The sequence below is a fragment of the Leopardus geoffroyi genome, chromosome C1 (genome assembly GCF_018350155.1).
Source record: "Leopardus geoffroyi isolate Oge1 chromosome C1, O.geoffroyi_Oge1_pat1.0, whole genome shotgun sequence".
Taxonomy (NCBI): Eukaryota; Metazoa; Chordata; class Mammalia; order Carnivora; family Felidae; genus Leopardus; species Leopardus geoffroyi.
This window is the reverse complement of record NC_059328.1, coordinates 101,875,915-101,903,533: the sequence shown is the minus strand read 5'-3', so window position 1 is coordinate 101,903,533 and position 27,619 is coordinate 101,875,915. Positions and strand designations below refer to the sequence as shown.

The window sequence follows — 27,619 nt, the reverse complement described above, 5'->3', positions numbered from 1 at the left end:
TCTTTGACTTTCATGCCCAGAAATCTCAGGGTCTGAAATGTGGCTACATATTGAACTTGATCTAGACCCTCCTCAACCTAAATCCCCTCATGCAGTGAAATTCGGGGGAAACTTTAACTGCCCTGTTTTACCCATATCCTTCTCCATTCACAATGGGTTGGATGGAATCTTATTGGTAATTGATTCAAAATGGAACAGCTTAGACACATATCAGTTGCAGTGACGAGCAATTTGTGCATTTCTAAGTACTGTTGATTTTTTCAAACTCAGCAATCACAGCTGAAATCCCTTTGCCATGGATTGAATTTACAAAGGAAGAGATTCTGATTTCCACAGTGGCTTCTTTTTAATGCCCAAGGATTTGGTAACTGCCTTGAGGACCCACAGCAAGTACGCCTGCTCTCAGAGCCACAGCTTTAACTTTAACCTCTGAGTGACTGCTCTGATTCATTTATTTTGTAACAGCTCTATTTAGAGCAGCCTCGTTTGGCATGGGATCGGTTATTTGTAGAGATCTCTCAGCCCTGGACACACTTCTACCCCGTGCTCCTTCACTCTTCTAGCATGCTCTACGTGGACGCACCCCCAGCAGTGAGCTTAACAATGGGCCTCAGGATTTCTGGTCCACCTGTTCCCTGTCTTTCCATCACTTTCCCTCCCACTCCAAGTAACCTTCCTCTCTTGGAAGTCTGATGTCTCTAACAGGGATTTGGAGAAAAAAACCACTCCCCCTCATTTCAGGGTGCAGACTGTAGCATTCATGTGGTTCTTGGCTGTGTAACTATAAGGTCTATCAGATTCCTGCTTGTTGTGCCCAGTGACAGAAAAGTGGCTCTTAGACAGTAAAATGAGAGGGATGTAAAGTCTGTCTCTGTTTTAAAGCTTTGCTTTTTCCTACTGCCAGCCCCACTCTGTGCAGGCAGAAATTGATGGGTTTCAATATGCTCTCGCATCAACAGAAGCATATGAATCTCCGGGCCCATTTCCTTTACCAAGGAACCCATGTGGAGCCAGACTCTTGAAATACAGAGTGTGGCAGAAGGTGAGGTGAGGGCTGCAGTCTTGGATGGTTTGCTGGGCCTCACTCAAGAGGCCTGTCCAATTAGAAAGGTAGATTCTGCAAGGCAGGAAACCAGCCAGCCTTGGCCACCTCCTTTTTCCTCTAGCATTCAGAGCACTGGTTGCATGGCCAGCACTCATCCTGGGAATGTTAGATTCCATCTGGTGCAACTGTGCATTACCCAGATTAGACTGTGACATCACAGAGATTTAAGGCATCTTTGTGATATTCTGACTGGGTGGTAGGTACTGCAGGAGACGCTTCCTGTGGACACAGGATGATGTGAGTGCTGTAGGAATGAGCAAATACTGAACAAATCCCTGGCGAGTGTGTGCGTGCGTGTGTGTGTGTGTGTGTGTGTGCGTGCATGTGTGTGTACGTGTGTGTGTGTGTGTGTGTGTGTGTCGGGGAGGGCTGACAGGGGTGCTGAGGGGGTGTTATGGAGAGCTGGGAGTAACGGTTCCCCCAGCCTGCGTGGGTGAATTGGTTCCGGATGTTAACATTTTTTCCTTGGGGCTTGACTACATTCTTCTTTTTCTTTGCCTGTCTGTTTTCCTGCCCAAACTGTTGGGCCTCCACAGCTGTGTGGCTCATTGCTGGTGAGTGTTGGGAATGACAGATCTGGCTTTATTGCAAGGGCAATTTGGGGGCATGCATATAGGTAAACTTTTGAGAGGTTTTCATCCAGCATCTTTCATAAATTTTGAGGGTTTGCTTTTTTGGCCATCATCTTGTCGGCTGAGTACCAACCTGTAGTGCATTGGGGAATGAGTATGAAATGCTTTGGAAAGCAGAGGGTCCTTCATATCCTAGAAGCAGAAGAAACTCCATCCAAATAGATGGAAGCCAAGGAATCAGCAGAACATAGTGAAGAGCATGGGGTGTGGGTCAGGGCACATAGTTCTGGTTTTGGGCAAGTGCCTTAACTCTGCCTCAGTTGAATACATGTAAGCAGAGGGTAATATCGCCTGCTGCAGGGCTGGTGTGAGAATTCAGTGGGATAGCAAATGCAAAGCACTTGGCACAGTGCCAGGCTCATGGACCGTGCTCAGCATTAGCCTCTGCCTCCCTTGCTCATAATTAGACTTCTAGTCAATTGCAAAAGCTCAGAAGCTCTTCGGGGTTCTTATGAGGAACGTTTTGGTGAGGGTCAGACACAGGACCACCCCAAACTACCCTTCTTAGCTTGTTTCCACTGCTGCCCCATTCATAGCACCTCCCTTCCCATAAGATGTTGTTTTTATTTATTTATTTTTGAGACAGGGAGAGACAGAGCATGAATGGGGGAGGGTCAGAGACAGAGGGAGACACAGAATCTGAAACAGGCTCCAGGCTCTGAGCGGTCAGCACAGAGCCCGACGCGGGGCTCGAACTCACGGACCGCGAGATCATGACCTGAGCCGAAGTCGGACGCCTAACCGACTGAGCCACCCAGGCGCCCCAAGCTGTTGTTTTTAAATGGATGCATATTTGACACATACATCGTGTAAGTTTAAAGTGTATAGTGTGTTGGTTCGATATGTTTATATATTTGCAATACGATTGCCACCTTTTGTGGTGAGAAAATTTCAGATCTAGTCTCTTAGCAACTTTAAAGTATGTAATACAGTGCTGTCACCTCTAATCACAGTGCTTTGCCTTCGATCTCTAGAGTGTGTTTATCTTCTCGCTGCGAGTCTTGTACTCTTTGACTAACATTACTCTGATTCCCCCACCCGTAGCCCCTGGTAACCACCGTTCTAGTCAGCTTTTTAAGATTCCACGTAGAAGTGAGATCATACAGGATTTGTCTTCCTCTGACTTACTTCACTCAGTATAATGCCCTCAAAGTCCATTCATACTGTGGCAAATGTCTGCCTCTCTCTCTCCTCTCTCTCTCTCTCTCTCTCTCTCTCTCTCTCTCTCTATCATGTATCTATGTGTCGTGTTTATCCATTGATGGACACTTAGGTTGTTTCCATATCTTAGCTATTGTGAAGAATGCTTCAGTGGACATGTGAGTGCTGACATCTTTTTTGAGCTCCTGTTTTCATTTCCTTTGCTCACAGGCTTCTTATCATCCTTCATGCACTTTCTCCTCCTGCTTCTGTTTGGAACACTTTTTTCCTTCTCTTCTCCTAAAATTCCTCCTGAAGAAAGTTTATCCTGCTTTCGAGACCCATTGTAAGCACCTAATAGGACAGAAACATTTTAAGATGTACAAGGGCGATTTGGTACAAATGTGAATTGGCATGATTACAGATTCAAACATGTGATGAGCTCCATAGGAAACTACATGTGTCCGTGCGGAGCTCACATACATTTTGGGCATTATGGTAATGGAAGAAAGTTCTTGAATGCCACCAGCTTTACCTTCACTTGGAGTCTGTTTTAGAGCTCCTCTTTCAGGGGACTCATTGTGGTTTCTTCTCAAAATGGTGCTATGCACTTCTGTCATTTTATAGTCACAAAGGAGTCTCAGTTAGGTGATCTTCAGCTGAGCAGCCAAGGTGGTAAAAATACAGGGGACCCCCATTGGCTCCATTGGCTGCCATCATCAGCGAGCTCCCCTGGAGAGGAAGTCTTCACCGAGGATCTGATTAGACCATTTCTGAGCAAGGCTTCTGTCCTACTTTTGACTTCGTATTACCAACAGGCCAGTAATTTGACTTTAGTCTTTCTTTCCTTGGCAGGATATATGCCTGCTACCTTCTTATTGTCCTATTAGATTGGCCTGTACCTTTAGACTCTTGAGTAACCAATGACCACAGTCAAGGAGACCGTGCCTGAATGTCTCTTTGTTCTGTGGTTATCTTTGCTCATATGTACACACATACACACACACACACTGACGCACTGCTTGTGATTGCTCTTCTCTGCATTTTAAAACTGGGCACCGAAGAAGGGGTAAAGTAGAAGTCTCTAAAAATTAATGCTTGGTGCCTTTCTTATGACACTGAACACATTCTGCCTTGACTGATAACGTTTTGGAGGACCTATTTGTTTGATAAGTGCACTGCAGTGGAAACCCCAGGGGAAGCACTGTGGCTTACTCATCTCTGAATCCCTGTTAGCTCTCCATGAACGCTTGTAAAATGGAACTGGTACTTGTCAAACTTTAGTGATGGGTTTTGTAACCACTGTAGCCACTTTGCAGATGATTTGGCTTCAAGATGGTCCTGGACACCCAGCATGACGTGTCTGCCAGTTGCCCGTAGGTGTGATCCTGGACGTGTCAACTGATGTCTCTATACTCTGGAGTCTCTCTATCTCTAAGGGACTTTAGTAAGGAGACTGTGTCTAACTGTACTATTAACAAGGCATTTTTGTAGCTAATTGCTGAATGCTTTCTGCACGGAGCCTATTTTGGAAGCTCTCTCCTGATGAAGCATTAGCATTCAGAAGCACGGTTAGTCTGTGGGAGTAACTTTGCCCCATCTCACCCGATTTGTTTCAGGCCTTATGTCCATGGCAGCCTCTGTTTTCTGCCCAGCATGGGAGAAAAAGAAATAGAATAAAAGGCAGTCTGAAAATCCCCCGTGCTACACAGAAGTGCAAAAATATATCCAAATGAAAGACAGATTGCATGAGTTTGCCCGAGAAAGCAGCATAGAGTTAGACCGAACTAGAGCAGAATGATAGTCTTCTGGCGGTTGTTTTCCATGAGCAGTAGGGATATGTGAGTGTACCGACAGGAGGTCCCAGCTCAGGGCTCGGCCCCATGATGCGGGAGAAGGCAGAGTGTCAGGAGGAGAAAGGAGACCATCCTCTGAAACATAAGGTAAGTTTTGAGCGGGGTGGGGGCCCGAGGAATGTAAGGCAGGTCTGTGAAAATGTATTTCACATTTCAGAACCAGCACGTTCATAAAGATGAGTCAGGAACGGAGACGTACAAAGTGCCAAGTACTTTTTGGTGCCTGTCAAATTACATATAAAATCCTTAGTATTGTCTTGGGTCTGACTCAGATCATCAAGGGGAAAAACAGCCTCACTTTGCTATCTCCCCTCATCCTACATGCCTTCACCATTACATGCCTTACAGCTGGGAGTAGCTGGAACTTGCTTTAGAGGAAAAGGCTTCCCAAACTTGTCTTTGTTTGGGCTCTCAGCCACCATGCCCATAGTGGCGACCGATCGTTGGGACCAATCCACTGTCGTTACGGATTTTTCAGGGCTTGTGGCTTCTGAGCCATTGTTACATTGTGAACGCAGCCAAGTGGAGACGAGCTTACATGGCGGTCAATAGACCTGGAGCTCCAAGTTATGGGAAAGAAAGCTTTTCTGCACTTTATATGTAAACAAGTAGGATGATTCTGAGTCTCTTTCTCTGGTTGAATATCCTTGATCCTGAATCCTGAGGATGCTTCTTCAAGATGAGTCTAGTGGCCTCTGAATGTTCACTGCCAGCGGATTTTAGCAATTGTCCAGTGTCCCAGTGTCTTTTGGGAGTCCACCATTCCAACATAGGTGCTTATTCTAGATCCTCTTAGAAAGAGAATGTGCTTCAGAAACTCAGACTTGGGTATGGGGCACATGGCAACTAACCACGATCTAGTTACAGGTCACGAAGGGCCCTATTTGCACACCTCTGAAGGACAACAGGGCTCTTCCAATGCTGTAGTGCAGCCTACGGAGTATATATTGTCCACAGGAGGTTTAAAAGTTCATTGTTTGTTCACTGACATCCTAATTCTTAATCATATGACAGGCTTCCCTTAAGGTCTCTCATGGTCTTGAAGGTCAGGAGCAAATAACCGCAGATAGTAACCCCAGGAGGCCACTGCCCTCTGGCCCTTGTACTAATCACATAGATGGGGCTCCTTCTTTTCTGTTTCACAAAGATGTGATATGAAGGACCGTGAGCTATCGATGAGGGGAGGGGCCTTTCCTTTGTGCTGCACTAGGTACAGGGAGTAAGTATATTCGTCCAGGGTGCTAAGGAACTTGGCATAGATACTCTGGGGAAAGACATGCTGTGACCATTGTGTCAGTTTCCTTTCATGGCTTGCAAACCTCTTTAACCCAGTTCTTGTTAATAGTCCCTGGTAGGTGGTGCAGTGATTATGATGCCTGGGCTATTCTGTCTTAGGAAAACCCCCAGATTGACTTTCTAATGTCACCCATGTTTACACTTAAAAAAAAAACAAAAACCACAAAACCTTGAGGCACCTGGTACTCAAGATTGAGTTTGAGGTCTTGTATCTTTACCTGGAAGGTGCTCTGGACAGAGAAGCTCCCCAAGTGTGGTCCAGGGGCTGGGTTCATTGCAAACTGGAATTCAACAGCCACGTCACATGCTTCTCTTTAGATGGGAGTGGTGGCACCAGCATCCTCTTTCAGAAGCCCAAGCCAGAGCCACCAGCCCCTCAAACTATGTGTGTTAAGAGCTTCTGGGTCCTTCCTTCCTCATGAGGTGGCATCAACAAAGCAGCCCGATTACCTACAGGTGCGAGATATTATCAGCGCCAACTCTTCTGCTGTCTGAGTAAACCCTGTAAATAAACTTGCACTTAACTTTAACCAGTGGGACTTAACAGTTAGGGGCTGCTGTATCTTACCCTTTGAAGTATGTGAATTTTCACCACATGGGCACATAGAAGTTTGGGATGATAGACCTACTTTTCAACATACAAAGTTGTTTGCTGTTTTTAAGTATTCTAGAGTGAAATAATATGCGGGACGAAAAAAGAACTCATTTATAAAATGAGTACAGATTTCTATCACTTCAGTAATGCCAGATCTTCACATATCAAATATGTCAAAAAGTAAGTCCTATCTTCCTGGAACAGACTCTGTGTTTTCTTGCTGGGGCTTGAAAATGGACCCATTCTGTACATTTGATGACTTGGATTTCACCTCCTGCATTTACCAGACTCACAGATTCTGTGTATTACTGCTTGCAAATGAAAGTGTCTTGTTTCAGGGAATTTCAAAATACTTTACAAGGGTTAAGGGCAAAAACATGGCTCAGGTTACGGTTAGGGAGAGGGCGCTCATCCTATTTTTGGGGTAGAATATTGCCTGGAAAGTCCTCTTCCAAGGGAAAAATGCCGAACACCCCCTAGTAGCGGGCTCCTGGCTGTCCAGGCAGATCACGTGCCCTCTCCGCATGCATATGTGTCCGTGTCAGTGGGGGATAATGCCACGTGCTGTCTTTCGGAGCCTTGTGTGGCAGAAACAGGCTCTGGTTATTATGATTGTTCTCTTCCAGACAACTAAACGTTTTATTATGAAAATTTCTCATCATGGAAGTACCAGAAGCCCCCATGAGCCCCTTCCTTCACCTTCAAAGTCATCATGATGTTTGCTGCACTTGTCCTCCATCTTCTTTTTGCCGGAGCATTTTGAAGCAAACCTCCGGCTTTATGGCATTTTACTGCTAATACTTTAGTACTTGAGTAGACCTCCAAAGAGGATCGTCTGCTGACCTAGATACAATGACAACATTACACATAACATGGTCAATACGGATTCCTACATATCATCTTAGTCAAGCCCTCAGGGCCAACTTTTCTCCTCTGATTTGCCTACCTGTTTTTTTTTGTTTGTTTGTTTGTTTTTGTTTTTGTTTTTGTTTTTGTTTTTGTTTTTGTTTTTAAAGGATGTCATACACCAAACAAAGGCCTGTAGTAGGCTGACTGCCCATTGTACCTGAAGGGTGCCTTTCCGGGATAGATTCTGGGGTCCCCAACGTGGCTGACTTCTTTCAGGAGATCTGAACAGGTGGTGAAGCCTGTGTTTTGGAAAAGTCCTCAGATGATTTTGATGGGCAACCAGGTCTGGAAAGCACTGTTCTCTACCACTGTGTTCTCCTTAGGAATGCCCGGGAGACAAAGGACTGGTCAGTGCGTGTTTGGCATGTGACAAGAATGCTCTGGAACCTGTAGTTTTAAAACTATTATTCTACCAGCACCCAAATAAATATCATATCTGAGAACATTTGTTATTGTAACAACATCAGAAATTTACTTTTTGTTTTAATAGGAATGACTAGTGGACATTGAAATAATGTGGGCCAGTAAGTAATATCTGATTACAGAGTCCCCAGGCAAATAAAACTCAGGATGTTTTTCTGGTTGTGGCAAATACAACTTGTCTTATAGAGGTCATGGAAAACGAAACTCCTTCAGGGTTTTCGTATTGGCAACAGAATACTATTCTGGAAGTGAATTAAATTAGAATTAAATTTAATTTTATGCAGGTTAATTCAAGGAGCTCAGCCCAACATTTGCAACTCTTCGACTGATATTTAGACCTGAATGAAATACAAAGTTGAATAAAACACAGGTTTAAAAGTGAAACATTTGGTTAACCTTTCCTTTTGTCCACATGGCTCTAGACAGCTGCTTGGGGGACTTTATCTTTTATGTATTTGTCTCCTCCTCTTTTTAAAATTTTTTTTTGCATTTATTTATTTTTGATAGACAGAGAGAGACAGAGCATAAGTGGCAGAGGGGCAGAGAGAGAAGGAGACACAGAATCCGATGCAGGCTCCATGCTCTGAGCTGTCAGCACAGAGCCCGATTCGGGGCTCAAGCTCACAAACCGTGAGATCATGACCTGAGCCAAAGTCGGATGCTTAACCGGTGGAGCCACCCAGGCACCCCTATTAGTCTCCTCCTCTTGCCTGATGCATGGGATCCACTGAGTTGGAGGAAGGAATACAGCTATATTTTTCAGGCACGTGGAGAACATCAAACCTGAGCTTGGTGGTGAACATATTATTTGAAGTTATCTTGATTGAAATATTGCCTAATGATGCGGCTGTTTGCAGGCCATTTCTTTAATTTTTACCCAGGGTTCCTGTGATTGTGAAATCTGCAATGACCCCTCGTGGGAGGGTCATGTTTAGTCATTTAGTTTTGAGGTTGTTCAATGAGAACATTGATTAAATCAAAACAATACTGAAGAAATATGTTGATTAGTATTGTTACAAAAATTATTACTGATCACTTACAGATTGCTTACCAAATACATGTGCATTTTACTGAACAACTGTTATTAGTCTGTGTACCATGCATGGTATTTGGTGAGTCTGTGAGGATCACAGGGTCAGTCCTTCTGTTTTTCTCCTGTGGCCCTCTGCTTGTACCTCTAATAAAATATACTAGTAGCGAAGATACTGGATTACAATTATTTGCTCATGTGTTTCCTTGACTAGACATGGCATTTTCTAGAAGTTAGGAGTCTGGCTTCTCTCTCTGTATCTCCAGTCCTGGCTTGCCACGAGTGCTTAATTTGCACGTGTGGCAGTTAGTGAGTGAATCGTAACCTTGATTTTTGTGTGTGTGATTGACTGTTTTGACTGAACCAGCTGACCGCACAATGGGGTCCAGTTGCTGTCTTTTCACCGAAAACATCGCTTGTGTAATGCTGCTAATATTTTACGTTGGTGTATTCTACGTTGCTTTATTTTCTCCAAAAGTAGTGTCTGGCCTAGGATGGAAAATCATGAGGATATCATTTCATTTTCTCAAAAACCACCCAAAACAGAGCCACTGGACATCTTAGGTTAGAGGTGGGAGAACAAAGGAAGACAAGTTGCCTCAAATCATAGCCAAGTATGAGTAGAGCGCTGAGATTTCTGTGGCTTTCCCATGAGCATTGTCCTCGCCCTATCCACCCCCCCCCCACCCCGCCCCACCTCAGTACACTATACTTTCCTTTACGCTGGCAGTCCAGTGAGGGGTTAGAGGATGTGCTGGAGGCAGGTGGAACACTGTGTGAGGGTGTCTGTGCAGTGGGTTTTCCTCTAGTTCTACAGGGGTTTGGCTGAGCTGAGCCTCAGGCAGGTGGTAGTGATGTGGAAGTTTTCCTTCACTCTTTTTGAAGAGCCAGTGTTTTGGGCCCCAAATACTTTTTTTCTTAATGTTCATTTATTTTTGAGAGAGAGAGAGAGAGACAGATTGCGACCAGGGGAGGCCCAGAGAGAGAGAGAGGAAGACAGAATCTGAAGCAGGCTCCAGGCTCTGAGCTGTCAGCACAGAGCCCGACACGGGGCTCGAACCCATGAGCCGCGAGATCATGACCTGAACCCAAGTCAGATACTTAACGGACTGAGCCACCCAAGAGTCCCCCAGATACTTACCTGTGTGTTTCCTCAGCTGCTGCCCAGTGGGCCCAGGAGCACCTGCTCTATTTGTTATATCCCTACTGAATGACAGACATCGCCATGTACCTCCTTCCGAGGATGGGCCTCTGGTTACCTCTCTGCCTGTTGAATCTCTGTCTGCTCAGCAAGTGTGTTTGTAGGTTTTCCCTGAGAGACTGAATCAAAGCCTCAACATCACAAGATCGGCTCTAGTCTCCATTTCCCCTTAAAGTACCAGTATCTGTATCTGCTCATGCTGGCCTCTAAGATTCCATTCTCTTAATAGGCTGTGACGGTTGTTACTTACTCTCCTCTTTTACTTATAAGTTAAAGAGAAAAAAAACCTCAGGGGTGCCTGGGTGGCTCAGTCCGTTAAGAGTCCAACTCTGGATTTGGGCTCAGGTCATGATCTCATGGCTTGTGAGACTGAGCCTCGTGTCGGGCTCTGTGCTGACAACTCAGAGCCTGCTTGGGATTCTCTCTCTCTCCCTCTCTCTCTGCCTGTCCCGTGCTTTCTCTCTTTCTCTCTAAATAAGTAAAGTTTAAAAAACCTCAGATAATTTGTACACATATTAAACAGTTCCAACAGCACAAAAAGTAATTACTGAAAAGCATGAAGTGAAAAGTAGTCTCCCATCCCTGGTCTCCTAGTTTATCATCCCAGGACCAGTCACATTACCAGTTTCTTTAGCATGATTTCAGACATATGTAGGATGTATATGAGTCGTTATATGAATGATATGTGTGAATTATTATATGTAAGTACATAACATGCAAATACGCAAACCTTTAAAAGTAAAACACTAATTGTGGCATAATGCACACAACTTTGGACGTTATGACTTTAGTTTTGAACTGTTATACTAGAGAGCATTAAATAGACATACTTAGGAGTTCCCTTTCCTGCTGTTTTAAAGGACACATAGCATTCCATTTTGTGGGTCTATCACAATTTTTATCGAACCTATGTTAATGGACTTTTAGGTTGTTTTCAGTTGTTTGCTTCTATAAATATAGCTCCCTTGTTACTTTGGGTCCCCCTTGTGATAGCATTTATAGAATAAATTCTAGAAGTGGAGCTGTAGTTATGGCATTTAAAATTTTGATAGGTGTTCCAAAATTGCCCTCCCCAAAAGGTGCAATTTACACTTCCACCCACAAGGTATATGACAGCCTATTTTCCCACCCACCTGCCAACAATACATTAGAAAATGTTTCCATCTTTGCTAACTAATATCCTTGTCTTTGAAAAATGTTTGCAAATTGATCTTGTCATAAATTCTCTTCAGCTCTCCCCACCGACTTTCCAATTTTTTCCAGGTACAGAGCTTAAGTTTATAGGTCTATAGGGCAATTCCTTCTTCCCTTTAAACAGGCATAGGGTTTTGTTTAATCCCTTGGGCTTCCCTGCTCCTCCATTTACTACCAATCATTACTTTAACTTATTCTTTTAGGATCCTGGGGTGCAAGTTGTCAGTGCCGGAGGCTTTCAAGGTGTTGAGTAAATAAGAAATGGCAGCAAACATTTCTTGTTAGTGAGGGAGAGAATAAAAGGCATATCACTCAGGGTTTCTGGGGGCAACTTTGGTTCAATTATCTTCAGATGTTTAAAATCAAGGCTGTTTCCAGACCATTTCAAAGAACAGCAGGGCAACCTGCTGGGAACTGTGTGAAATGAACACCCTGTTACAACTAATTAGTGTTACTGTTTTCCTTGCAGTTGGGAGTGAGAGGAAATATATGAAGGGTGTTTATCCCTTCCTGTAGTAGGAAAGAGTTGGGACCACTGGAAAAGCCTGGAGGGGCACCCAGGGTGAGATTCCTACAGGACTATCCCCTTTTCCCAAAGAGTGGCCATGAGCAGTCGTGATCCATAGTGCGTATTCCATCCCTGTGCTATGCTTTCTTTGAGCCATGCGTTAGCTCTTCAGGTTGTTTTTACAAGAGCCCTAAGACAAGTAGTCCATTCAACTAAATTCAACAAGTATTTGTTGAACACCTACAGTATGTAGATGAGTAGGAAATGGTCCCAGCTCTAAGGACTTTAAAATGTGGGCACAAAGAATAAATGGCAGGGTTATTTGGAGCCCCTGCAAGATTTTGAGGAGAATAGTGATGAGCTTAGACAGGATTTCAATTGTGACTTTGTCCTTTACTGGCTCTGAAAACTTGGGGAGGTCGCTTAACTCTCCTTATGTCAATTTCCTTACCTATAAAGGTTTCAGAGTTACATCAAGTTGTCCATGGTTAGTGATCAATTAATGTTAGGCCATCAGGCCTGTGCCTTAGGAAGATTCATGAGACAGTAGCAAATAAGATGATAAAGCGTGGGATGGGGAAAGCTAAGAATGGGGAGATCAGAGTTTCGTCAGGACAGGTCAGTCTGCAGGGCAGGGACCAGCAAACCCCGAGTCATGCTCCTTTGTCCTAGCAAAGATGGCTGCCGTATCCCCCTGCTGCTGTGCCAACAGACTGCTGTGCGGCACAGCAGCGCCCCCTCCGTGTCAGCAGAGGGAACGAATCACACTCGTAGTTCAGTCGCTCATTCAACAAGCAGGAACCTAGGCAGACAGGCTCTCGAGGTGCTGGGAGACAGAAAGGCAGATAAACACAGTGGCTGTTTTCAAGAAGACAGATGGGTCACCAGATAAATGTGACGCAGGTGACGAGTACTCCCAGGGTGTGTGTGCAGAGTCTGTGGGTGGACAGAGCAGGACACCTGACCCAGGCCTGGGCTGGGAGGGAGCCGGGCGCTCATTTATAGTCTCTTGATTCCCACCAGGTTTCCCAGAAGCAGGGCCTGGATGAAGGAAGACCTTGCGTGAATTCCCTGTCCTTGTGGGGCCACCCCTCTCCTGCTGTCGCCACAGTCCAAACCGCTGCCAGCCCCCTTCTGCTCCCAGCCTCTGCTGGCACGGCTGCCGCAGGTCACTGGCTGAGGCTGCCCAGTGCCCATGACAGCAGCGGTAACAAATTGTTCCTCCCTCACACTGAGAGGACGGGTTGGACCAAGCCCAGGATGATTAAATTGCACTTCGAGCCACTGCTATGTTGACCAGACCTCCGTTCCAGCCACACCCCTCCCCCCTTCAAAGCAACAAGTAGCAAACATTTGATAGAGTCAGAGTGGCCACCCGTCCCCGTCCCTGTTTCCTCACACCCGCTCAGCTTTGGAACACGAGGGCCAGGTCGTGAGGGCAACCGCCGGCTCACACACCAGCCTGCTTGGGACGCTGTGTCATGTTCTGTCAATTACAACCGCGTGCTTCCTGCCCTGGCCTGCATTCCCGTGGTCCTAAGGTTCATTCTCCGGTTTGGGCTTCTGGTCACCCTGCGCTGTTGTGCAAACTTCAGTGCTTTTGGGGACTGGCTCCCTCTTTGGGGGGGAGTGGGGCGCTGGCAGCGGTGGACACGGGAGCCTGGAGAAGCTCAGTCATGGGATCTGCTCACCCAAGTCAGTCACCTCGAAGGTTAGATGGGGGAGCTGGCCACCGGCGAGTGCAGTGAGGAGCTGCAGATTCACATAGTTGTTTCCATGGGGCGGAGTGGGGGGGGGGAACACAAGTACACTGGGCTCCCTAAACCAGAGCTTCCTGGTGTGAATCAGATGAAACCTGAACCGTGGGGAAGGTGGCAAGTTCTCCAGTGCGAGCCCAGGGAGTGTACTTGGGTGGAAAGTCACGTCGGGCCCATAAACAGCGAGATGGAGAGGCCGCCAAAAGCAGAGACAGAAATAGCCGAGGGGTCCCCCATCCTGCCTCAGTCAAACCCACCAGCTCCCGCCAGACATTCTTCTCCCTCGCTCTGCCTTCCCTCTTTCTCTTGTTTTTCTTTCTCTCTCCAAGTTTTGTTTTGCTCCAGGGACTCCTCAGCTGGCCTGCAGGGCTGCAGTTGGCTTGATAATCCTGGAGTTGCTGGGTCTTTTTTTGCAAGTGCAGGAGAGATGCAGAGAAGCTGGCCTTCTCCAAGGGTTTCTCCTCTCTGGGAAGCCATAGGAAACATGCCTCTCTGTTCCACCCCAAGGCAATATCTTCCAGGTGTTTCTCCTACAAGGAGGAGGAATTGGCTCCTAACTCACGTTTTCATCAGAGTGCTTTTGGATATGTTGAATTCATTGCCGATATTTGTGCTTTTTCTGGTTTTGAAGTCAGACTTCATCTCTTTCTCATTTGGTCTGTAGGTAGCTCTTGTAGCACGCTGAACTGAACTCATCCTCTATTTGAAAATGATGAATTAGGAGCCTGGAGGAGGACTGAAGCTGTTCCACGGAGCAAAGCTCTGTATTGGGCTAGTGCTCTGAGTTGGTAGGGAGATTTTAGGAGATGGGTAAAACACAACAGCAATGAAACAGGTGCTGCCGTAGCAGTCACTCCAGGGAGGGCTCAGCCCAGCTTGGCAGCGGTGGTGTGCTTTTTTCCAGCTACAGAGACTGGAGCCCCCGCAGTGCTGACAGAGGTCAGGTACTGGAAATATCAAGGACCATCATCTCTCAGGCACCAGCCCGAGACACCTCGTACATTTCATGTTAGGATGCAGAAGCACACCTGGCAGACCGCAGCTTTCTGCCTTCCAGCAGGGAGAGCTGATGGTCTCTCTCTCTCTCTCTCTCTCTCTCACGCGCGCAGATGTCTATAAATACACGCTCTCATTCGCCTGAAAGCTTTTGGCAGGAGGGCAGAGTGTATCCTTCCCGGCCCAGCTTTCCGAGGCGGGAGGACTCTGAGCTCATATGGGAAGCGCCTAGCACAGCTCCTGGTGCAGAGCAGGAACTCGATCACCAGCCTTCTTTCCTCCATTCTGCCTCCCCTTTCTTCTTTATTCCTACCTTCTCCCTTGAGGGAAGCTACCAGAACATGGGTTTAATTTCCCCTTGTGTGTATATGTGTAATAGAAGATGTTGTGCTCTTTGATGAGTGGGAAGACACCTCTTCTCTGGGCGAGACTCCTCCTTAAGGAGTGCAAGTCACACTGGGCCACTGATCACGGTCTTCTCCCCCCCCCCCCCCAATCAATCTGCCATCTCACTTACTATTCCAGCATCTATCTTTGCCCCTCCTAGGGTGAGACATCTGTTTAATATTTTCCTTCTTTGGAACCACGCCATTGGAAAGCAGACGAGGCAGGTCCAGCCAGGTGGAATTGGCAGGGAGTTGGTGAGCACCTCAACATTGCCTAACGAGGCAAGACGTTGGTAATACACAGGCCGGGAACCATGGGGATTTGGCTACTAGACTGCGGGAGGGAGGGCTCCTGGCAGTACGTGAGGATATTTTAGTGGGAGCAGAGTTCAGCCCTAGACTGCGTTTCTCAGGGCAGGGCCAGCACACGGGTGAGGCAACACTTCTCTCGCTATCAAGGTGAGTAATGTTTTAGTGCAATATTAAAAATAATAGTTAACTAGCTTGAATTTAAGTAAAAAAATAATCAAATGTAATGTGAAAAGAACCCACGATAAACCAAGTATCAAAATATTGGGGTGATAGTAATACAGATCTTGTCTGTCTTAGTCATCTCGGGCTGCAACCACAAAGTGCGGACTGGGTGGCCTAAAACAACACTTATTTCCCTTGGTTCTGGAGGCTGGAAGTCCACGATCAGGGTCCAGCAGAGTCTTTCCAGTGAGAGCTCTTTTCCTGCCTTGCAGACAGCTGCCTTCTCTCTGTGTCTGCACTTGGTTGTGGAGAGAGATGGAGTGGGAAAGAGACAGAGAGAGGGAGAGGGAAAGAGACATAGAGACACAGACAGAGAGAAGGAGAGAGACAAAGATCGAGAGAGGGAGAGATAACAGAGAGACAGAGGTAGGGAGGTAGAGAGAGGGACAGAGACAGAGACATAGGGAAAGAGAGACAGAGAGACAGAGGCACAGAGGGAAAGAGACAGAGACAGAAAAAGAGCATTGGGTGTAAGTAAGAGAGCACACTTTCTGATATCTCTTCCTTAAATGGCACTAATCCCATTATGAGGGCCCCATCCTCATGACCTCCTCTAGTCCTAATTATTTCTCCTAGTCCCCATTTCCAAATACCATCACACTGGGAGTTAAAGCTTTAGCATACAGATTTTAGGGGGACACAAACATTCAGTTCACAATGCTGGCTTTAATATTTTGATATTTTGTTCATCACTGATTTTTGTATTAATTTTTATTTTAAAAAATATTGCATTAAAACATTGTTTATTTGGACTGTTGAAGTTTTCGTTGCCACCTTCAATTTTGCCTTGCTCCCCTTGTCCTTGTCGTGGCTCTGCTGTAGAGAAACCCCAACTCCTGGATCTGGGGAAGGGACTTTGGGCCCAGGCATCATCCTGAGCTAAAGGATCAAGGTCGACCACTCCTTGGACCAATCCAGTGCTGACCAATTCTTCATTTCCTTTTTCTTCCTTAATCATTGTCAAGGGTATGGTTGCATTTTCAACACTTAATTATTTCTGTTGTGCCACAGGACTTGGCATTTCATCCAACACTGCAATAGTTAGTTAAATGTAATGTTCCATAATCAAATCTGATTTTTAAAAGTTCTCATATGAATGGAGGTAGTGAGGAACCAGAGAACCCATTCTGAATCTTCAGCTTTATTAGGTGAACTTTTGCCGTAATTTCTGTAATTTTGGTGTGTCTGAAGATTTAATCTAATTTTAAAGACTATGAAAGTCTTTTCAGCTCTCCAGTAATGCGGTGACCTTTTTCAAAATCCTTTTGATGGTTTCCCTAAGTTAAACATTTTTTAACTTTTGATTTTGATATAATATTGAATTTACAGAAAAGTTATTGGAGCTGTACAAAGAATTTCTGTCTGTATATCCTTTACTCAGTTTCACTGTTTATATTTTGCTTCATTTGCTCTCTTTCTCACTGCATGTATACGTGCACACACCCACATATAGGTATGACCACACACGTATATGTATGAGCACACACACATTTATATGTGAACACATATACACATGTACGCATGAATACATGAATATACATATCAGCACACACCTATATACACACACATATATATACACACACATAAATATGTAATTGTTTTGAGCCATTTGTTAGTAGAGACCCCATTAATTGACATAATCTGTTATATAATCCACAGTCCATGTTCAGTTTTCACCATTTGTCCTAATGTTCATTATAGATATTCTTTTTTCCTGGATCCAATATCTAATACAAGATCATGCATCACATTTGGTTGTCAAATTCTTTTAATCTCTTTTAATTGGGAACAGTTCCTCAGCCTTTTCTTGTCTGTCTTTTCTTTTTTAATAATTCAACTTTATTTTTTCTGATTTATAAGAAATGTTTATTTATTTATTTTTATTTTTGAGAGAGACAGCACAAGCAGGGATGGGGCAGAGAGAGGGAGAGAGAATCCCAAGCAGGCTCCATACTGTCAGCGCAGAGCCTGATGTAGGGCTTGAACTCATGAACCATGAAATCATGCCCTGAGCCGAAATCAAGAGTCAGACACTTAACCAACTGAGCCACCCAGGCACCCCGTCTTTCTTCACCTTTTTAGTTTTGAAGTGCTCATTTTGTAGACTGTTCCTAAATTTGGATGTCTGATGTTTTCTCATGTTTAGATTGAGGTTTTGCATCTTTGGCAGAAATACCACAGGAGTGATGTGTTTTCTATTTACCATATCAAAAGTCTATTGGTTTATCTCCATTTTGATGATATTAACTTCTTTTTTGCTGTGTGTGTGTGTGTGTGTGTGTGTGTGTGTGTGTGTGTGTGTTTTGTGAATACATCACCCAGCTGCTTTTTTTCCCCCTAGTTTTTTTCTTCCCATTGTGTTGAGATTTTATTGACGTATAACATTGTGTAAGTTTAGGGTGTATGATGTGACAGGTTGATACCTGACTATGTTGAGAAATAATTACCATAATAGCCTAGTTGCTTCCATCTTGGTGATGTTCGCTTTGGGCACTTTGTTAAGGTAGGGCCGGACAGTTTTCTCCACCATAAAGTTAGTTCTACTTTGAAATTAATAAATAATGTATAGAGAGCTATTTTGAGACTGTGTATCTTTGTTCCTAATCAAACTTTCACTCACTTGTTTTAGCATCCATTGATAATTGTTTTCCGTTTTCATTTCAAAGTATTAGAAAAATTTATCTTGAGGTTTCTTCTTTGATTTATGTGTTGTTTAGAAGTGTATTGTTTAATCTCCAAGGATTTGGGGATTTTCCAGCTCTCTTTCTGCTACTGAATTTTAGTTCGGTTCCATTGTAGTCTGTGAGCAGACACTGTGGGGCCGGGAGGGGAGTGTTCTATAGTGTTCTGTGATTGGGGCACAGGTGAGACTGTGCTCCTAGACCATGAACTTCACCAGTACTTCTAGGGTTCCTCCTCCCGCCCCTGGGGGTGGGACAGGATGGCTAGAGGGGGACAAGAGTTGGCTATTTCCCTTCCCCAGGTAAGGTTAGGCTCTGGTAAATCATTTCTTCTGAGGGTGGGCCTTGTTGAGAAGAGAAGGCTGTGGGATATTTCAGAATGGTTCCTTGTTTTCTCCCGAGGCTGGCAATATGAGGGGACTTTTCTCTGATTTGTTATGAAGAGCTCACAAAAATGTGGGAGCCTCCTATGACTGGGACCCCCCAACTCTCACACTTGTCCAGATTGAGCCTCCAGCAATTTGTCAATTATAGTCAGGTTTTCTGCCCCTGGCACTGTTCCTGCAGGGTTTGTGCTCGTGGGTTTCTGCTCCAGTAAGTTGATTCTCAATATCTGCCTGTCTCTTCAATTCGGGGTGGGGGGCGGTGGGGAGCGGTTGCCCTGTGACCTCATTTCTGTGACACATCTAAGGAGAGTTGTTGACTTTTCAGTTTGTGAGGTTTTTAGTTGTTGTTCAGGTGGAGTGATGACTTCTAAGCTCCTTACATGCTGGGCCAGAAACCAGAAGCCCATTGATAAATGATATTTTTATCTCTATCATTCCTTCTATATTTATTAGCTGTCTAGTGCAAGCAGGAGCTTTTCTTTTTTATTAATTAAAGAAAATATTTATGTATTTATTTATTTATTTATTTATTTATTTTAATTTTTTTTTTCAACGTTTATTTATTTTTGGGACAGAGAGAGACAGAGCATGAACGGGGGAGGGGCAGAGAGAGAGGGAGACACAGAATCGGAAACAGGCTCCAGGCTCTGAGCCATCTGCCCAGAGCCTGATGCGGGGCTTGAACTCACGGACCGCGAGATCGTGACCTGGCTGAAGTCGGACGCCTAACCGACTGCGCCACCCAGGCGCCCCAATGTATTTATTTATTTAAACAGACTCATAGACTGATAGGTTCCTGTATTATTTAATGGATTATAACCTGTTCTTATTTATTTTGATACTCAGATCACTCCTGACTTGGCCAGTGGAAGTCTTTTCCAATTAACTCTTGAATGCTTTGACATGTTCCCATTTTTCTTTGAGTACTTTCTTACTTTCTGATGCAACAAGATGTTCCAGGCTTGTCTTGTACTTTTCCTGCTCCAGGCCTGGCACAATGTGATTCAATTGGAGTTCATGAGCTATTTTCTTTTTTTGGAGAGGTTATTCTAGCTGAAGATAGAGCTTGGATTCCATGTTATTTGTTATGTCCATTGTGCCATGCAGCATATTCTGTGTGTGATGTCATCAGCATTTCCTATGAAAAGGTATCATCCGTTAGTCTTCTTTGAATTCATTGTTCCGCTTTAATTTAGCATTTCAGGCCGGGGTGTGATTCGCACGGTTGCATTCATGTATTGTTTTGATTTAGGTAATTGCTTTATTTGGATCTGTTTGCTAAGCACTACAATTGAAAGCCCTCAGTTAACTCAATATGTCTGGTGATGGTTGGTTCTGTGCTTAGGCCTTGTTGATTCTCTAGGCAATAAAATACAGTACCTACTCCCAAGAAGTGTATAGTCCAGTAGGGAAGGCGAGAAGACTCTACGTTAACCTGTGGCACACGCCTCATGCAAGTGTATAAACCGTCACTGCATTTTTTTTGGAGCCAACAGTTAGTCTGTGCCAGATCTTATGGATGAGGATGGAGAAGGCAAGCAAGACCCCACAGCTCATAACCATCAGGACAGGAAGTCTTTCCGGACCTAGGAGGAACTCCGCATATTTGCTTTGCCTAGAAAGATGAACTGTTTCATAGATGACCTTTTAACACCTGGGCTATAAACCTCCATGGGACACACATAGGAAAGAGTGGGCCGGGTGTCACTAACTTTCCATATGTAAGCATTCCCTGGAGCCTAGAACAGCGTCATGAAGTTGAGGTAGGAGAGCATGACCTTCTGAGATTCTTTGCCTGTATTGACTCCCGATTGTCCTAGAGCAGGAGGCTCTGGGGCTTTGTAAAATTGCTCTTGGGAGCAATGTTGTCAGACTCTTGCAGAAAGAATGTTACCTAGGAGAGAAGCATGACGAGGTTTTTTTCTGGCCCAATAATTTTATATCTCCATCCTGTCTACACTCTAGGTTGTAAATGCCTTGGGGAAAGGGCCCTGCATTCTACTTATTGGCATCTCCCATTGTATGTGCATAGGAGTTAGTCATTGATTGATTGTTCTTCTGAAATAACTCTAACTGCTTTGGGATGTGTGACACGGGAGATACAATGATGAGATTTGTTGAACTGTGTATATATAAAACTTTCGCTGTGTTAGCTTAAACTTGTGGCCCTAGAGTGGCTCTAGACTCCCCCCCACCTTTTTTTAAATGTTTATTTATTTTTGAAAGAGAAGGTGGGGGAGAGAGACGGAGACAGAGGATCCAAAGTAGGCTCCACACTGAGAGCGTAGAGCCCAGTGCTGGGCTCGAACCCATGACCTGTGAGATCATGATCCAAGCTGAAGTTGGACACGCAACCAACTGAGCCACCCAGATGCACCTAGACTTTCCCTTGTAGAAGCAAAATCACTATAGTAGTTCCAGACCTCACGTTTCCTAAACATTTTTTTTTTTACCACATTGTTCCTTATTTAAAAAACAGATGGCCTTTTAAAAGGTACTCTATATATTGAAAAGTCTCTTTTGGGTAAAGGTAAAGTTATGGCCTAGACGATCTTCAGTGTTAAGCTATAGGCAAACTTAAAAAGCAAGAGAGGCCCTCCTGGCAACTCTAAAATGAAAGCATGTAGGCGACTTCTCTGCTGCCCGGAAGATGGCTCCTGGATGGTTTACATTCTTCATGCTCCTTTCTTGGGCCCAGCGAAGCCTGAAGCTTGGTAATTCTTCCAGCCAAGGAGGCACTTGGGATTCTGCCCTATTTATTTATTTTTATTATTTTTTTTAACGTTTATTTACTTTTAAGACAGAGAGAGCACAAGAGAGAGAGAGGGAGACACAGAATCCGGAGCAGGCTCCAGGCTCTGAGCTGTCAGACTCACGAGCCATGAGATGGTGGCCTGAGCCGAAGTTGGACGCTTAACCAATGGAGCCACCCAGGCACCCTAGGGTTCTGCCCGCTTAATGGTAGAGGTAGCTCTGGTAGAACTTGAAGGCTGTATTGAATAAGGAACTATCAGATCATGCAGCGCTCACAGCTGGGATGCCCATGTGCATCAACTTTGGAAATCAGCAGTTGGATTAAGGAAATTCTCCAAACTGAAATGAATATCGGCTTGAGTTATTAAGCCCAGAAATATTTCCTGTCTTTGAGATTTGCTGGTAGGCCATGCTTGCCTTAAGTTAAAGGGTCAGATTTTCCCGTAAGCACTTGAGCTCTCTTGCTATTTTGGGTAATCACCTCTCCACACACATATGCTTAATCAGGAGCCGGAGCATAGGGAGTGTTGTCGACTTTGTCCTGTGCTGCATTAGGATCCCTTCCTTGGCCAAGCGAGTGCTCTTGATGAGTCCACTCCCATCTGCGATCATGTTGTACGGCTTCTGATTAGACATTGTTGTATGCAATCCAGCCCCGTGTTAACAGGCATTCCTCCAAGTGACGACAAGATCTGGCCTGTGGTGGATGATGGCTCTCCCCTGGGATCTCCTGGGGACAGGCTGGTGCTTTTAGAACTGCCGTGTGCCTTGATCTTAATTTATCTGTTGTATTCAATATCATTGGAAGCCGGGAAAAGGCCACATACCTGACCTCTGTTCCAGGGCTGTGATATTGCACCCACTCCAAGGTTTCTTTGATCCTGACTTTGGCAAGCCAAGTAGGGGAACTCCTTGGTCCCCAAAGGTTCATCTGACTTTGTACATTTGTGACATTTAGTCTTCAAATTACAGTTTGATTTGATTGCAGGTTGGAGAAAAAGAAGGCTTTGAGGGTCTGCCGGAAAGTAGGCTTTTCCAAGTGTCCACATGAAGATTAGTATTCCTCCCAGTTGTCACCTGGCTGTCATGTGACAATTCTTGAGGGAGAGGACATGGGGCTATTGGGCTTTGTTTGGGCTTCCTGGTTATGAGACTTGGAAAGGTGAGCAAAGCCACTATAGACAGCTTACAGTATTCACGTTAGGGCCACTCCCACTCCAAATACAGACCACTCCCTGGCCTTTCTAATTTTAGAATGCTTATTTAGAATGAATTCAGATTTGCTGAAATCATGTCTGCCTTTGTAGAGGGTAAGAGAATAATCACCAATTTTTACTGAAAAAATTTCGTGAAGAGAATTGTTGACTTTGTTGAGTGTGAAGGCCAATAAACTGGAAAGGAAGGAAGGAAGGAAGGAAGGGGGAGGGAGGGAGGAAATTGAAACAGCTTTGTGTAAAATATTAGTGCTGAGTTAGGAGGACACAAGTTTCAGACAGTTGTGTGTAACATCATAGGTTACATCTCTCATTCCCATCTGAAATCTTATTATGTGAACTGTAAAATAATGAAACTGCATTTTAAAATGTAGTTTATAATTAGAAGCAGTGGCCTTGATGAATTTTGTCACAAAATTAAGTCTTCAAGAGAACACTCTTAGCTGGCCACAGGCTGGAAACCAGTCCCTAGCAATGTGGAAAAAGGTCAGGATTGGATTGGGTCTATATATTAAAAAAAAAAAAAAAAAGAAACGTCTCCTCTCTTCTAGTATCCTTTTGGAGCTTCTTTCTCTGTTTCTTTTTTTCTTTTTTTTTTTTTAATGTTTCTTTTTTTACTTTTTTTTTTAATTTTTTTTTTTCAACGTTTATTTATTTTTGGGACAGAGAGAGACAGAGCATGAACGGGGGAGGGGCAGAGAGAGAGGGAGACACAGAATCGGAAACAGGCTCCAGGCTCTGAGCCATCAGCCCAGAGCCCGACGCGGGGCTCGAACTCACGGACCGCGAGATCGTGACCTGGCTGAAGTCGGACGCTTAACCGACTGCGCCACCCAGGCACCCCAACTTTTTTTACTTTTGAGAGAGACAGTGGGGGAGGTGAGAGTGGGGGCATGAGTGGGGGAAGTACAGAGAGAGAGGGAGACACAGAATCCAAAGGAGGCTCCAGGCTCTGAGCTGCCAGAACAGAGCCGGACATGGGGCTCAAACTCGTGAGCTGTGAGATCATGACCTGAGCGGAAGTCTGAGGCTTAAGCGACTGGGCCACCCAGGCGCCCCTCTTTCTCTTGTTTCTACGGCTTTAAAATGGCTGAGCTGAGGGTAAATCTAAATAAGAAAAGGATGTACCATTCCTTAATGTGCGAAGGGCTCCCCGCCCCTCCCAGTGCCCTGTGTTTGGTTTTCTGAGACAGCAGAATTTCAGGTAAAAGGTTTTTTTGTTTTGTTTTGTATGTGTGGGGGGCTCTAGAGCGGGTTCTTGGATAAGAAAAAAGTCTTTGTCAGCCTTCCCAGAGCCAAAGAGTAACTGTGATTCTATCTATGGAGCCTCCTATTGCTAGCCCACCTGGGAAGTTCAGCCATACTTCATGGGGGCACCAAGTCTGGGCATTTGTGGGTGTTCAAGCCTGTGTTAGGGCAGGCTGCCAAGGAGACAGAGGGGTTAAACAGGTAGCACTCACTGCTGGTTGGCTCCAGGATTTAACCAGGCTTATAAAAAGAGAGGGCCTAACAGGGTTGCCCCTCGGTGAGGGCCCATTTGAGAACTGAGAGTCTTGGGTTCAGTCTGAAGACCTGGTTGGTTTCAAGCACAGAAAAACTGTACATCATCTGTCGCCACAGCCCTACATTCCTATGAGCTGAAGGCACTGCTCGAGAGTCCAATGCGGATTTCTAACACTGCTGGGGACAGGGCCCTGTCTCATGTGCAGCAAGGATGGCACTGAAGAGAGAGCCTTGTAGGGGCCGTACGTCTGGAGAAGCAGCGAGGCCCATATAGGGGTAAGAAGCCCTGACATCAAGCTGGTGACCTTTTGGAGTGTGTGGTGCAAATTGGCAGGGATGGGAGCAGGAAGCAGTTTTGGCCCAGGCCAATGGTGACCTTCAGGTGTACCCGCCTCTGGGATCAGGAACAATGGGGTGTTGCAACCAAGGCCATGAGCGGAGCAGAAAATGGCACCTGTGGTTGCAGCAGGTGAACTTTAATGACTGCCAAGGAGAGCTCAAGCGCCATTTGGAGACCCTACCAGCCAAAGGGGGAGGACCAGGGCCTGGGATTCCGCAGATCTCCTGCCCCAGGCTGCAAGCCAATGGCTGTTATTATTGTTACTCAAAACCCCTCGGTGGCTTTTCTCCAGCTGGGAGAAGGGGGAAAGGCACAGGCTACTCCTGTTCCTTAGCGGAGAGATGTCCCCAAGTCATATTCTGGGGGATTGCATGTCAGCAGCTGACGGCGTGTGGAACTCTACCGACGTCCATGTAGGGCTCTACTAAGAACTTAGAATACCAAGCCAGTTAGGGGCAGCATCTCTTACGGTGGAGATATAGATGTTTTATGATATTCCCAATGTGTTTTTTTCCCCCTAGTCATTTGTATTCTGGAATATTCTATACTCTATTGTATATAGCTAGATGACACCTGAACAGTGTCATGATCCTGCCTGTTCTTAAGTTTACATGTGTCGTGGTATGAAAATTGCTCATGGGTGCTGTTTTTTGGTGGCATAAATACTAGCACTCATTCCGAGTGCCACAGTGACACGCTGGGCTTTCCTGTTTTGACTGCCTCATTTGGCAAAGGCCTAAGGTCACACATGCTGATGTTGAGAATGACCCCCCCCCACCCCACCCCCCCCAGCCTACCCTGTTCTCCAGTGGGAAATATGGAGCACAAGGTGCCTTCACACCAGCGGGCTTTGGGAAACAGAAGCTGTCCTTTCTTACTCTTCTTGGCAATAGTGTTTGAACTCTGTCTGGTATTCTGATTAAAGTTTACCTTTTACTTTAAAAGTGAAGGAAGGGCAGGCTCATAGTTCTCAAGATATGAGCATCGGATATTCATTAAAAAAAAAAAAAACAAAAAACCCGTAACGGCAAAACCACATCACAAGTCACGCAGCTCAGGCCGGTGCCACTTAAACAGGCTTCTCTGGGAAGGCCTCAGGCTGGGCGCTGTACTTTTTCCTTTACCCTCCCCATCCACTCCTGCCAGTTGTGCCATTTGGCCAGAATATACCAAATGGAACGTGAAGTGTTTTATTGTGTACTTACGCTGAGGGATGGCTTTTCAAGCCAGGTATTAGGATGTTACCTCCTATCTATCTGCTTCCAATGCAAATGTATTGCAGTGGTCGCAGAATGGAGTATTTAAAATTAGGACTCTCTTAGAGAATCCGGGCTAGGTGATTGGTACAACCATAGGGCATAGAAAAGAAGTTGAAGACCATTCTTGCCTGGAGGTTGTTTGGAGATTTTGTGAACCTCCCTGAGAAAGATGGAGACGCGTGAATTGTGGATCACAGTGTGAACGCAGCTGTGTTTTCCTTCGATCTGCTCCTATTTCTCAGGATTCTGGAAATCTGGACCACCTCACACCACTGTACCAGTGCTTCCTGAGAGGCAGAAAAAGTCTGTTACCTTAAGACTCCAAGGCCACAGCTAAGGGCCTTACCACTAGCTCCCTGCCAAGGCCGTTGGCTTTCTTAAATGGCTTGATCACACCCTGATGTTTCAAGGCTGGGTGCTCCCCAGCTGGAGCCCTGAAAATGCTTGCATGGCATCCTTAGAGAAGGAAACCAACTTGAAAGAAACTCCCACAAAGTAAATCACCAGGACCGGATGGTTTTCATCCAAGAGTTGGGGAAGGAAATGAAGTGTGAAATAGCACAGATACTGATGAAGACATTAGTTCTCCATTAAAGCCACAACTGTGTCAGAGCAGAGGAAGTTTGCTAACACGATGATCTTGTTGCTGGAGAAGAGAGATTACTGGCCTATCTGCTGCCTCTAGAAAACCTGGTCCACTTGGAAAGAATGGCACAAAGTACGAACAATAACACAATAGCCTTTATTCCTTGAAAGCAGGTGAGAGGGACAGTATGCTGATTCATGCATGACAGCACTGTAGTAGAAACCTTGGAAAGAATATAATAGTGACTATGTAACATGTAGGCTGCTATCCTCTATTCTGTGCCCGTGGCAGACATTGCTAATCGATCTGGTACTCTTCTCTTTGAGCTTGGATTGGGCCTCCTTAGTTCTGTGCTCTTGACTGTCACCATCAAATGACCAGAGTTGACATATGTGTTAAAACTCATTTTCTCTCTTTGCCTGAGAGGATATATTTTATCATGGACCACAAGGGCTCATAATTAAATTATAAATAATGACAAGAAGGAAGTCTTTCACAGATAGTTTAGTTTAAGATCCTGACAAAAACATGTCACATTCTTTCTTCTAAAGACTGAGTTAGAAGAACATCCATCCCCAGTGATAACCAATTTTGCGAGAGCTGAATCCAGATGTGTAATCCCAACTCAGACCACAGAAGGGTCTTTTTGGAAGGAAGAGAAGTCACTTCCTCTGTGGCAACAAGCAGCATGCTCCAGAAAGTTCTTCTGAGGGATGAGAAGCAACAGCAGCCTCCTTCATTAGGCATTTCCCTGCAGAGTTGTCAACATTGTTGAGTCCGGCCACAACAGTGACTCAGTGGGGCACAGAAGTGAGGTATGCTTTTGAGAGCAGAGCTACACTGGAGCCCAGGGAAAAGAGAGACAGGAATTTTGGACCCTGGAGAAACTGAGTAGCTTTATGGAAAACCTGAAGTCTCCATGGGACTGGCCTTCATTTCACACTAAGGAGCAGAAGACCAGTTCTGTGGCAGGTCTGGGAATCCCATGGAATCCACAAAATGTTTTGCCACTGGAGTGAACAAAGCCTCCTGTCACTGATAATGGTTAGAGCAGTTTGGCTGTAAGGGGCATCTGGGTGGCTCAGTCAGTTAAATGTCTGGCTCTTGGTTTCGGCTCAGGTCATGATCTCATGGTTCATGGGTTCAGGCCCTGCATCGGGCTCTGTGCTGGGAGCCTGGAGCCTGCTTAGGATTCTCTCTCTCCCTCTCTCTCTCTGCCCCTCCCCTGCTCATGTGTTCTATCAAAATAAATAAACTTGAAAAAATTAAAAAAATAAAATAAAACAATTTGGCTATCCTATAGCCCAGTGATCTCCATGTAAAGGGGTGTGTGA

General features: G+C 45.2%; 1 protein-coding gene across 2 annotated transcripts in view; it reads left to right on the top strand.

Annotated features, from left to right (window-relative positions):
- Positions 1-27,619, top strand: part of TBX15 (T-box transcription factor 15) — a 103,988-nt gene that overhangs the window by 13,170 nt on the left and 63,199 nt on the right. The window lies entirely within an intron of this gene.